Source organism: Quercus lobata, chromosome 6, assembly GCF_001633185.2.
Source record: "Quercus lobata isolate SW786 chromosome 6, ValleyOak3.0 Primary Assembly, whole genome shotgun sequence".
NCBI classification, from domain to species: Eukaryota; Viridiplantae; Streptophyta; class Magnoliopsida; order Fagales; family Fagaceae; genus Quercus; species Quercus lobata.
The window spans coordinates 34,668,555-34,683,163 of record NC_044909.1 but is presented as its reverse complement, the minus strand read 5'-3'; the positions used below and the strand labels follow the sequence as shown (position 1 = coordinate 34,683,163).

General features: G+C 34.4%; 1 pseudogene; it reads right to left on the bottom strand.

Moving 5' to 3' along the window:
- Positions 1 to 3,619: 3,619 nt before the first annotated feature.
- Positions 3,620 to 6,675, bottom strand: LOC115950169 (annotated as a pseudogene).
- Positions 6,676 to 14,609: the final 7,934 nt, after the last annotated feature.

Sequence of the window (14,609 nt, the reverse complement as noted above, 5' to 3'; positions counted from 1 at the left end):
GCATTCTGTTGAATCATGTAAATTTCTTGTATCACACTTTCTTTTCTCTATTTTTTAAATTTGCGTAAATAGATTATTTCACAATTTTCACAACATGCATAAAAGTGAATTGGAAAAAGAAATATGATTTTGAACCCAAAAAAAAAAAAAAAAAATAGTATGAGTTAGTTTCATGTATCCAAAGACAAGATCTTTCACCATTAGAAAATATGTATCCTCTCTGACATACTCGGATTTCATAGGATTGTGATTTTATGAGACCCATAGCTTGTTAGACTTAGAGAGAAGATATATAATAAAAAGGGTAGTGTTTTTGTACACAAATCCGTATACAGTCATTCTTACACATGTTTTATTTTGAACTCAATCATGAGTTCACTCATTCTCACAATTTTCAGTTCAAGATAAAGTATGCGTTTGGACACGTCACTGCTTTTATTCACTTTTTTAAAATTTAATTATTTATTGTTAAGTAATAACCTGTAATGTGTAACCATAGTTGTCAGTATCGTACGATACGCGATACGTATCGTATCGTGTACAAAAAGTTTTATATCGTAAGGGCGTATCGTTAGTGCTCATGAATCATCCGATACATAGGTGTGTATCGTATGAATCGTATTGTATCGGTGAATCGTACGTATCGTACGATACATAGACATGTGAATTTAAAATGAGTTTTTTGTTAAAATTTGTGGTTATATTTGATTTAAACAAGTTGATAGACTTTTTTAACACAAAATTATTAGGAAACTTAATTGAGTCTAATAAAATAGCAAGTCCATGAGTTTTTTTTTTCTTCTCTTCTCTTTCTCCTACAAAATTTAGACTATACTTATAACACTCACTTTCATATATGCAAATTTATTTTCCATGCTATTAATAATGTATTAAATGAAAATATAATTATCTTTTGTTTTGTTATTATTATTTTGAGTCTAAAAAGCTAGAATGCCAAGAAAAAATATAAAGAAAAAATTATTAGAATAAAAAAAAAAAAACTAAATGTTGATAATAATGAAGGAAATGTTTATTAAAAATTAATTTTGCAAGATGCTGAACATGATGATAATATTGACTTAAATGGGGTTGATTAGCTAAGATGATAAAAAGATATTATTATTTTGATTCATATATCATGTATTACCTCTGAGTTTAATCAATTTGAATGTGCATGTTATAAACATAAGTTAATTTGATTTATTTAGTTAGCTTTGTTAAATTTTATTACAAAAATAATGATTAAATTAGTCATTAGTTGAATATATTTCAAATTTATAATGAATATACCTTTTATATATGTATATCTATAATTATTTTATAATTTTATTAGGTATTTGTGTATCTTACGATATAAGATTCGATACGATACACAATACAAAAAAATCAAAAATCGATTCACGATACGATTCACGATTTGACAACTATGTGTGTAACTATTTACCCAAGCTAAAATTTAACCCTAGCTTCCACAATAAAAAAGGGTAATTACATTCTCCTCTCTTGAGATTTGGAGGAATGACACCCCAAACCTAAAAGGAAAAAAACACTCCCCTCCCTTTAGATTTGAAGAAATTAACCCCCCCCCCCCCTCTTTTGTTTATATTAGTAATAAAATATTCTAAATTTTTATAAAAATCTCTTTACAAAATTTTAACCAAGGTAAGTAGAAAAATAACTTATAAATTTAGAATAAAAATGCAAAATTTATCAAGTAACAAAATACTTGCAACGACAAATCTTTCCATAACCCATTCAAAATTATTTTAAAAAATCACAGTTAATATTTTAAAATACACTTTAATTAAAAGTTTAAAATAATAAATTTTAATTATAAAATAAGATAATTTGGATTTTTTTTTTTTTGAGAAAGAGATAATTTGGAAACTAGGTAGATTAATACACAATATTTTTAATATTAATTTCACAAAATTTGGTCAATCGAATGTCAATGGGGAAAATGGTTTTTGTATTCAAATGTGAGGAGGAGTGTCATTTCTCCAAACCTCAAAAGAAGGAAGTGTAATTACAAATAAAATAAAAAAAATTAAACCTAATTTTTTTATTAGATAACCACTATAAAATGTGCTTTATGACCATATCCAAGTCAAATACCCATCAAGAATTAGAATAATCAATTGTAACTATTATGTACCCTTGACACAATAGTCACTCTACAAATATAAGTACTTGTGGGGTGTGATAGGTAACGATTATGGTTCAAATCTTTAGAAAGGAGTTTCACACATATATATATATATATATATACTTAGATTAGATTAAAATAGAATTTTTAAGTGTCTAATTTTCTGACCTTTGTCAGTGCAGTTCTACACTTCTATTTATTTATATGCCTAATACAGTTGTGCTACACTTGCTGCATGGTTCTCTCTGTCTCCATCAATTATGATTTACACTTTTGTATTCCCAACGGAAATGATAAGCAATAAGATCAAACACATGCTTGCAAATTGCAATCCCATGTAGCCAAAACAAATACTCCCGAATCTGCTTGACTTTTCCTATTCGAAAATCGATGAAGAGATAAGATGTATAATCGACATTAAATTTTTTGAGAATGTAATCGACATTAAATTGACTTTGAAAGAAGAATAAGAAAAACATGGAAAACAAAATTTTTTATACTTGAAGATGTTAATGGGCCTCATGATTTGTAACCCAAATTAAGCAATTGAGTTGAAGTTTCTTCCAAAATCTATTTTGTGTAAATATAAGCCCTTCGTTAGGGAAGCCTATTCGGTGAAAGATGAGGAAAAAAAAAAAAAAAACATATTTCTTCCAAAACTAAACCAAAATGGCTTCCGAGTCTGTGACCCTTGACCCATTGAGAAAAAAATATGGGCTTGAGCCCAATTCTTATTTTTAAAGGAAGGTATGGGTCATGGGCCCACAAATTAATGTCGGTAAGAATGTTAGTTGTGAATCCAATTCATGAACTAGTAAGATCCAGGCTTTGAGCCCATTTTATGATGCAAGAGAAGTACAGGCCATAAACTCATTCAATAGTGTAAATCAAATAGGGTTATGAGTTCAATCCAAGGAGTAAAAAAAAAAAAAAAGTGGTCCGTGAGCCTATTTCAAGAAGTGAAGAAATGTGGGCCAAAAGCCCAACCTGTTATGCACAAGAAAAGTTTGGGCAAAAGACCCAATCCAAGTAGTTGTTTGAAATTAGGGTCTTTTGGGCTTTAAAAAAAAAATTTATCCCAAAATCCATTCATTTTCTTCATAAAATGTGATGAGTTGACATAGGTTAACCAATGAAATTGCAACATAAGAGAATAAAAAGAGTCCTCAATAGGGACCAAAAAAAAAAAAGGTACCATATTCAATTGTCCAAAATTGCAATTTACCCATTTTTTTTAAAGTAAATAATATCTAGGAAAAAATCCTTGAAATGTGGTACATGTTAAGTTTCGTTCCTAAAATCTAGAAACTTATAATTTTGCCCTTGAAAATCTAAAATGTCACACATTTTTGGCCCGCGCATATGACAGACAGCCAAAGCAATAGTACATTACTAATTGCATAAGTTTGGTAAAAAGTGGATAGACAAAATTAATTGCTAGATGGTTCATCAAAAAAAAAAAAAAAAAAAAATTTAATTGCTAGATGTAGGAAGCCATGGTTGGATGATTGAGACATTGCTAAAACTTTCTCCATTATTGTTTTCAGACACTGAGGGCTTTTCTTCATCTAACTTTCTTTCTTCATTTTTTCCCCCCACACAACAAGGTATAGTCCAGCTACGATAAAAACTGCTCCAAATAATCCTGCATATCAGAACAAAGAAAAATAAAATCTAACAAACATTATTGAAATGGATCAAGGGAAGTTACCTAGAATTTTTTATTTTTTATTTATATTTACTATCAAGTTACCTAGACTTAACCTAAGCCTTTAGTACATAGCTCTAAAAAGGAAACTAATTACAAAACACACATTAATATATATTATCAATACTCATTACACATTTGTTAAGCGTGGACATACTTAAAAAATATGGACAACGCTTATGAAATCATGAGTATTGTTTGTAAGAAAATTTAGATGATAAAACTTTTGGCGCGCAAAGAAAAGTTCAAGGAAAAAAAAAACTATATATATATATATATATCTCTTTTTTTATAGATAATATTTTAATCTATAGTGTCCACTCCATAATGATTGCTCTTATCACCAAATTAAGACTCATATCAACTTTTGGTGTAGGCAAGTTTGAACCCCGATCTCTACTAGTTGAATTAACTGGAACCCACTAAAATTAAATTGATTTGTAACTAGAGTAATGAGACCTACCCTCCCAAGTAGAATTCTTTACCTAAAGCAACGTCTTCTATAATAGCAACAAGCAAAGTCTGTAGAGGTAGATAAACTTAAACAAACACCGGCCTTGCCTTGTCAATTACATATATTTGTATTGCATATGCCATTGCAGAAGCCACCAATCCCTGCAACCAGCTCTATCATTCCATTAGGTTTACTTGATAATGGAAAATCTTACTCTAAATTGTCATGGCAATACAACTAACACAACTTGTTTTACAACAAATTTTATATTTGATAAAGTGGTTGACTATGAGTTATAGACACAAATGACACTTATGGACCCATGCACTCACATATATCACTTCAACAATTATGAAATTTGTTATGAAAAAAGTAATGTTCGTAAACTGTCATGATAGTCAAGGAACATGCTAAGATTGCACCTCTTATCAAAATACTGAAACATGTGCATGGTTGATCAATGAGACTATTACGCTATACAAATCACAGATAATCATGATATTAGTTAGACTTACAAACCGTATAGAAAATAGTAAAGAGTTCATCAGTGGAGGAAACTATCCAAGCTTGGGAGTCTTTCTCAAAGAGCGCTGCTACTACCAGAAACTGAAAAATACTAAAAAATTAAGTGTATGAGGTAATCGAAGGCCGAGCTGGATATTTCTTTAAGACCGGTGTTTGTAAGACAATCCAACTGGACCAACAAAGGCAGTGACCAATAAGATAGATGCAGTCTTAAGTCCAACTTGTCCCTAAGAAATATGATTGGTGTGACTTTAAATTTGATCCAAATAGGGTTGGTCCCTTGTAAAGAGTAATCACAAGAGATCCAGCAACAGAAGAAACAGTTCCAAGCACCTTGGCTATACCATCTTTCCTTTTCAAGTGTACTTGCTCCATTCTGCAAAATCAATATTGGTTCTTAGTGACCTATTTCACTAAAGGTATTAGACTTAGAAAGAGATAAGAAGATTAATGATTTCTCTTGCCCGAATATGGCAGCCATGAGAAAGGTTATAGCAGGAACTGAATTTTCTGTTGTAGAAGCAAAGGTGGCTGAAGTGTTGTTCAAACCCAGAAGATAGAATCCTTGATCACATGTTATCCTGCCAGAATTGAAAGCCAAGACTGTAACTGGGAAAAACTTTGCTAATCATATGTTAATCTACAATTCCTTTCAAAAAAGAAAAGAAAAAGTACCCAATAAGGCCAAGGAAGAAGAGTTGTAACAAAAGAGAATTTCTTATTGGTGGTCTGTCTCTCCTACACATACGAAAAAATATAAGGGTATATTTGGTAGCTTTTTTTTTCCCTTTATTTTTTGTTTTCAAAAACAATTTTCTGTTTTTGAGACTAAAAAACTTGTTTGGAAACCCAAAATGGACAGAAAACAAAAAATTGTTCTCAAAACTCAATTTGTGAAGGAAACTGAAAACATGCAAAATGCTGTTTTTAGTTTCTAATTTTCAAAAGTCAATAAAAACACGCATTTAATTTAATAAATCTATCTCATTTAATGAGTTAGCATTAGAATTCAAATCCTAGTAACAACATTTTTTAGTATTTTCTATTTTTTTTCTTCAAAAAACAATCTTTTTAATTTCAACTAACCAAACATGTTTTTTATTTAAAAAATACAAGAAAACTTTTTTTTATTCCCAAAAACAAATTTTTAAAAATAGAAAACAAAAACTGTTACCAAACATAACCTAAGAATGGCAAAGAAAATAGAGCTCAAAACCGGTTGGAACAACTTATTAAGTATGTAATATAAGGTTGTAAGGACCAAATTTGAAATCCTAACCCAATACGTGGATGGACTTAGGCCTAAAAAGCCCAAAACAATAAATTTGTAGAGAATGGGTTAGAAAACTAGGCTTGGGTTGATCGAACAACGAGTTAGATAGGTTTGATGACAAAAAGATGAAAATAAACAACTGTAATATGAAGAAAAAAGGTCCTCAGCAAAGTCCAAGGACCCTGGTTCTTATTTATAGTTCTTAGGTAACGTTATAAGTTTGACTGTAGATTGATACAATGTTTCTTTCCTGAATTTTTCGATCCCTTGTCTTACTCCCTCTTTCTCATTTTATACTGTCTTCTCCTTCTATTTCCACCTTCCACGTGCACTCTAGATGGTTGATCTGGATACTTGTCCCATCAGCACTTTTTATAAGTCCTCATGTAGTAGCTGTAAGGCTGAAAACCACTGTTCAAGCATCGCCTCCACATTAATGCGGCTAGAGAGTTAGCTGCAGTGCATTTAATGCGGAGGTAGCACCTTTCTTCTAAGATATTTCGGGATTCCTCCTTATCTGATGTCTCTGCAATGCCTGTCTGCTCCAACTGAATTTCCGAGATTGTCATCCTTGCTGATAACCCATCTTATAGGACCTCGGCTTTGTCTAGCCGAGGACTCTTTCATCCTCGACGAGCTCTCTTGAGCTATCATGATCAAACTCCACCTTTTATTCATCAGCATAGTCTCCTCTGACGAAGACTTCTCCTCCTCGGGAAGATCATTATTTTGGGCTTGGGCCATAGGCCCAATATATGGGTAAATAATGAACTTCTGGGCCCAAGGGCCCTACAATAGCCCCTCGAGATTCTCCTTTCTGGCTCCTCAGGAAGAAAGGAGGATTTCAATATCCCTAAATTAGCTTCGTGCCCATTTCACCCTTCCTTTGCTTATAAAGATGCTCTTTTGACTGCCCAAGACACGCTCTTGGCGTTACAACATTCGAGACATGTCCTCATTAAATTCTGGCAGCTCTTTGTCCCCTACGTTCTACGGTGTGATGCGAATCCTAAGGTTGAGGGCTTCGTTGGGAATTGAGCGGGAATTTTCCCGCTCTCTACTCTCTCCTTGGTATAAATATCTCTTAAACCTGCATTCATTTCATTCTAGTGCATATACCTTGAACCTACACACCTTTTCAACTCACCTGAGCCCTTACAAATACTAAAGACCTGTCCGAGGACACCTTTATTCTTTCCGTAAGTCCTCTTGAATTTTTACTCTTTAATTTTCTACACATTCCTCTTTTCTTCACATTCTTTCTTTTTCTCATCGGTTCTAACTTCCTTTCTCAATCTCTCTAGTTTTTCCAGCCTTTTCTAGAAATGGGTAGGTTTAAGAGCTTAGTAGATTCCAAGGAGGGGATAGAAAGCTTTAGGGTTCGTTACAAGATCCCTCTAGGAGTAGGCATCAGGTACTGTAGTGAGGGTCAATGGCACAAGGATAGGCAAGTCGGGGAGGTAGTAATTCCAATGATTGCCTTCATAGAAAGAGGGATGAAAATCCCCATGGGTGGACTAGAGACTACCTTAAAGCTCATAAGTTGGCTCCCACTCAGTGTGCTCCCAATATGTTTAGGATCTTAGGCTCCGTGGATGCCCTCAATGAAAAAATGGGTTTAGGTCTAACCCACCATGATGTCAATTGGGTCTATAACTTTCACCGTCTAAAGGGGCAGGGGTACTACTTGAAATCAAGGTATCCCAAGGTTAGGCTCATCCAATGCCTTCCCGAATCTAACAAGGGGCTGAACAAAAATTTCCTGATCTTGTCAAGGGAGTGGAGTGATGGTCTCCCTTGCCCGTTTTCATCCTCCGTTTATAATTTTTTTGCCTCTTTTCTGGATAATTCAGGCTTTTTAAAAACAATTATCTTATAGATAAATACCCTAAAATAAATCTTGATAAAGTTCAAATTATCCAAAATTTTAATGCTATCCAATCATCCCTTTTATTCCTATGCATGCATCCCTATTTTAAACACTAAATATCAACCAATCACAGAATTATTTAATTAATTTTAATTGTTTAACCAATCAGAATTAATTTAAATTGATCATGTGTGGTCGATCCTACCTAGACACAATACATGTTAACCGTGCAAACTTGATCATATGATATCTTTAGATCCGATGGTCCGATTTGAAAACTAGAAATACCGTTGCAATCGTTAGAATCTCAAGATCATTTTTTATGATATGCAATGAATGAATTAATGCATGTAATGCAAATACAAAATGATGCATGTGATGAAATTATGATTTTTAGGGTACATGGATAGTCATTCAAGTCATTCTCCTTGATTAAATCATGGGTGCAAAATTGAGTGTCTACATAGTTGTGGAGCAATGGACCCCTAACCTCACACTTAGCCAAACACAACTATTCTCTGCCGCTCTATGGGTACAGATACACAATCTCCCACTAGAATACCATGATATTGATTTTGCTCATTTCCTTGGAAACTTGATGGGAGAATTTGTGTCTATTGACTGGCATTTATGAGAATTCAAGTTAAGATTGACCCATGGTTTCCACTGATAGCTAGCTTCATTCTTAAAAGGGATGATGAGCAATATACTTGGGTGGAATATAGATATGAAAGAGTCTTCAAGATTTGCAAAAGATGTGGAATCATAGGTCATGCCTGTTCATAATGCCATATGGACATGTTTAATATAGAAGAACTTCTGAGAGACCAGGCTTATCGAATTCGAGTTCAATACCCCATGGAGTTTGCTCTTGATCTTATGGAAGTAATGCACACTGATGACATCAGAGCATTTCGTAGGCATCCAAGTCGTAGGACCATAAGGTTCAGTTATGATTCTAGCTCTAATCCTAGTCATACTGAACCCAACCAACCTCAAACACAACCAACACATCAGCACCCAAATCAAACTCAATCACAACCAGCACACCAACCCCCAAATTAGGATTTCAATACACTACCACATCCTCCAAATAACACGACGACTCACTATTCCTTTACTCTTTCTAGATTTGATAGATTTGTGGTAACCAATTTAGATGATTTAGATGTACATCACCAAGAAGCTAGCCACATCAATCCTAATATTCCAACAAATGATAGCTTTTGGGAAAATAATCCTTTTATGGACTCAGAACATGAACGTGATCCACTAAACACCCCAACCACCCAATCCCATATCAACCCCACAACCGACCAAAATGCAAACCAATCTGAATTTTGGATGCCATCAAAAGGCTCTAATCTAAGATTAGTTGATGTTGAATAAGGTTTCAGTGGATGGACTAATGCAAAAATTGTTAATGTAGATTAGGAATCAGCAACACTATGCAACATGGAATGTGATGGCTGCCAAAATTTCTGTGTAAAGCTGTTTCTAGTGAACAGCCCAGAGGCTTATGAGGATTCAAATGAAACAAGGTGGAATGGGCATTCTCATTTTCATGTGGGGGAAAGTAGTGAAACAACAAATGATTTGGATGAAATCCAAATCACAACTGGTCATCTTACTAGGATGGAACAAGATGATCCACAAGAGAGCCCTTGGAATCAAGGAACTATTGACGGGCAGAATTCACACAGCAAAATACATAATTTGGAATTAGAAGCACGTAGGAGCACTAACAACCCATTCTTAATGGGAATAGAGATGATGGTCTATCTGTCTAATACACAATCCCCTGGCTATATTCTTAGTCTAGTTCAGCTGCTTTCTCAGAACTCTTTACAATCAATGGGCCTCTTTGTTCAACAACTATTCCCTATGTGGTTCTATAATACTCAAAATCTTGTTCTTAACCACGACTCAAATTCAGCAGCAAACTGACTTCTTGGAAGGCAAACAAGAATTGCAATTGAAGACAATGTTCCATGTAGGCCTACATCAATGGAAGGATTACTTCCTTCTACACACGCAGATTTTGGCTCAAGACCATCTTCCCCTAAGAGACAGCGTGACGAGGAAGAGGGAGAGACAGGTAGTGTTAATAGTAGAAGACTGAGCCAGGAGCAGTGGAATTTTAGCAATAGTACTCGCAACTTGGAAGAAGATGCTAATCAAATAATTACCTCACTTCAAAACATTGAGTTTGAGAATAATGAGTTTATTCATAAACTTAGATTCACAGGGAGATCAACTCAGGTTCAAGAGAATAAATTTATCTGGAGCAGATAGAATGCAGGATCTCAACATCAGCAGAGTATAGTTACTAATTTAATGCAACTTTTGTCTAACATAAGGCTTTCGCAAGCAGCCTAAGAAAGGCCTCTGCAGCAATCATGAGGACATTGGTGTGCAACTATAGAGGCCTCGGCAATACCTATGCAGTTTAGCTTATCTTCGAAATCGCTGAAACTATCAACCCTTCTATCTTATTTTTAATGGAGACAAAGTAGAAGAAAGGAAGGGGAAAGTATTGGACCCATAAGTGGAATTTTGAAAATTTTTGTGAAGTAGAAAGAGTAGGATTATTAGGGGCTTTTGTTGTGCTGGAAAAATATCAATTTGATTGTATTAGATGCCTCAAAAAATTTCATCCATATTAGAATGAAACATCTTACTTTTGGTTTGTGTTATTTTACTTTTGTTTATGAGCATCCAAAAACCTGTAAAAGGAAGGAAGTGTGGAACCAACTTGTCTCCTTCCAGGAGAATATAAATGGACCTTGGATTTGGATTGGTGATTTCAACCAAGTGTTATCTAATGGAGATAAACAATCTTCAACCTCCCAAAAGTGCCCAAGAGGATCAGAATTACACACTTGTCAACAAGAAACAAAAATGATACCATTACAATCAACTGGAGTCAAATACACATGGAAAAATAAAAGAGATGGGGATGCTCTAGTCCTGGAAAAATTAGACAGAGCTTTCATTAACAATGCATGGTTACGTACTTTTGAACATTGCACTCTTGAAGCCTAGCCTATCACGGTATCTGATCATGTACCACTAATTTTAGACATCAACAACATTCCCATCTATAGAAGAAGGCTTCAGATTCTAAGCTATGTGGCTAATGCACCCAAGATGTAAACAAATAATCCAGAAGGAATGGCAGCAAAAAATTTCAGGTTGCCTTGCTTACATCCTTAAATCTAAACTGTACAATGTCAAGCAAGCTTGCATCACTTGGAATAGAAATGAATTTGGAAATTTACACCATAAACTTTCCAAAATAAATGAGGAGCTTACATATATATAGAACCATAGTGACACTCCAGAAATTGTCCAACAAAAACATAAAGAACTCCAACAACTTCTAAATATGGAAGTGTTTTAGGCACAAAAAGCAAGGAAGGATTGGACAAAAAAAGGTGACAGAAATACTAGATACTTCCATGCTATTGTTCGTAAGAGGAGCAACCAATCACATCACAAAAATCAAGAACCACTCAGATCAATGGATAGATGAAGATCAGAAATTAAGGGAACATATACAACAACATTTCCAAAGTATCTTCCAATCAGAATCAAACAAAAGTTTAGAGAGTATTATGGAGGTTTTGAATACATACACACTACCAGGACTCTCGCACCTACATAGACAAATATTGGATAGGGAGTTTGATATAGAGGAGATTAAAGAGGCTGCTTTCCAACTGGATTCTTGGAAAGCACCAGGCCCAGATGGCATTCTTGCAATGCTCTTCTAGAAACGTTAGGATACAATGGGACAAACAGTAATACAAGCAACATTAAGCTTTCTCAAAATAGGCTACATTCTTAAGGAACTCAATAACACGTTTATCACTTTGGTTCCTAAAAATCTCAATCTGGAGGAAGTCTATGAGTGCAGACCTATCGGCCTATGCAATGTGGCATACAAAATTGTTGCCAGAGTCTTAGCAGATAGACTAAAACTAATCATTGATGATCTTATCACTCCTCATCAAAATGCATCTATTAAGGGCAGATTGATCACTGACAATATCATTTTGACTCATAAATTACTCCACACAATTAAGAAGAAAAAAAGGGAAGACTTCATTTCATTTGCATTGAAGGTGGATTTAAGCAAAGCTTATGATAGACTAAGTTGGAATTTTATTGAAGCCACACTTCAGAAAATGGGTTTTAGCCAACAATGGACTCAATTGGTGATGCAATGTGTCAGCACAATGACATACATCATTCTAGTCAATGGAGCTCCTACAAAAAAATTCAAACCCAATTATGGTATAAGACAAGGTGACCCATTATCACCTTACATATTCATTATCTGCACAAATATTCTTACATGCATGTTGCAGGATTTAGAAATTAAAGGCATGCTAAAGGGAGTGGAAATAAATAAAGGAAAGCTTCCTATTTCACACCTCATGTTTGCGGATGACATTATCATCTTCTTCAAAGTTGCCAATCAAACCATAGACAAGCTGAGCCAAACCTTTCAAAGTTTTTGTGAAATGTCTGGTCAAAAGATAAATGGTACCAAATCAGTCATGGTAGTTAGTCCCAACTACGATGAAGCTATAAAAGAAGACTTAGCCAGAAAGTTGCAAGTAAACATTAAAGCAAAGATTGTGAAATATTTAGGGATCCCGGTGGACCGAAGAACAACAAGGAAGAAATTGGCCACTAAATCATTGATCGGCTATAAAGTAGACTGCAAACTTGGAAAGGTAAACTCCTATCATCTACTGGGAAGTTAACTCTAATTAAATCAATCATGCAAGCCATGCCAATATATTCTATGTTGATCCATAGATTACCAAAAGACACATGCAACAGAATTGATAGAATCATTAGAGATTTTTGGTGGGGAAACACTACAGAAGTAAGGAAATTACATACCATAGCATGGGATATAATTTGCTAGCCTAAGGAAAAAGGTGGTGTAGGTATTAGGAAGACAGAATAGTTCAATCAAGCCCTCCTAGACAAACAATAGTGGAGAATAGCTCAGAATCCTCAATCACTACTAGCCACCTCTCTTAAAGGAAAGTATTTTCCAAAAGTTCCTAACCATTGGAGTATGGAAAGATGTCCAGCTACTACATCTTAGATATGGAAAGGAATATGGAAAACAAAAGAAATACAAATTTCAGGAGCTAAATGGCAAGTAGGAATGGGTGATAACATTAAATTAAGGGATCCGCTATGGTATAAACCTTGTAATGAAACAACATTGTTGGAATACCGACTTGACAAAGGCACAGTTCAAGATTTTATGGATTCTGAAACAAGTACTTGGAAAGTTGAACTCATTGCAAATATATATGACACAAGAGTTGCACGAGAGATTATAAATACCCCACATTCAAAGTTTGGACTTCCAGATAAAATTTTATGGTCTCATTCAAAGAAAGGGATATACAAGGTTGATGAGGGATACAAATTAGTTACCATGGAGCAAGATGGGATAGCTAATTATGGTATGAATGGAATGGGTTGGAAAAATCTTTGGAAACTACAAACCCCATACAAAATTTGTATGTTCTTATGGAAACTATTACACAATGGGTTACCCACTAGAATGGAGCTAATCAGAAGACAAATAATGGTCAATCCCAAATGTGTAATGTGTGATCAAGAAGATGAAACGTTGGATCATCTTTTTCTCAAATGTCCTTTTGCCAGAGCTTTATGGTTTGTCTTGTCTCAAAACATTCGATCTGAAGCTATTCCATCTGTTCGACAATGGTTGATAACCGTTCTCAAAAAATGCAAAGCAGGTAATGGACAGGAAGATAAAGTTCTTAAAGATATTAGTGCCACTCTTTGGGTGATTTGGACCAACAGAAATAATGTTATCTTTGAAAATAAAACTGTTGATGTTCAACAAGCCATTTCAAACACCAAAAAACTCCTGACAGAATGGAAAACAAATTCAAATGATTGTCTCCAAAATGGTTCAACAACTGTCATAATTGTTGAAAACCAAATTTCATTTCAAAATCAAAATTGGCAAGCCATAATAATAGGTGACACAAAAAAGCGTTCGTGTGAAACTAATTGGAATGGAGGTGCCTTTGTGATCAAAAGTCATTTAGGCTAATCAATTAGTAAAGCTTGTTATTGATGGCACTCCTGCAATGATGAGAACAACCAATTATCCATAATCAGAGAAGCATTATATGAGGCATGGATGCAAGGTTTCAGAGAGATAATCCTTTTTATAAAATCAAATCAAGGAGTGAAGCTAATTCAGACACATCACTTTACTAGCTAGCTTGGAGAATGTTCACATCATGGCAACATTAAAAAAGATGATTACGCACATTCACATCCAAGTTGCTCCTCAACCAGTGTTCCAAGAAGTTCAGGGACTAGCAAACATGGCGACAATATGTTTTACAAGGCTCTCTTGGATATGATTTTATTTGGTGGTAACCAAAAAAAGAAAAGAAACATACCATTGTATAGAATTGGGGAAAATTCTCACTAAATTATGGTTATCGAATTATTTTGAGGATTCTCAACAGAGGAAAAAAAATCAAGACTTTTCAAAAGACAGGTTTGGCCTCAACAATTACCCATTTCCCTCTCCCTTGTTTGTGTGTGTGTGTG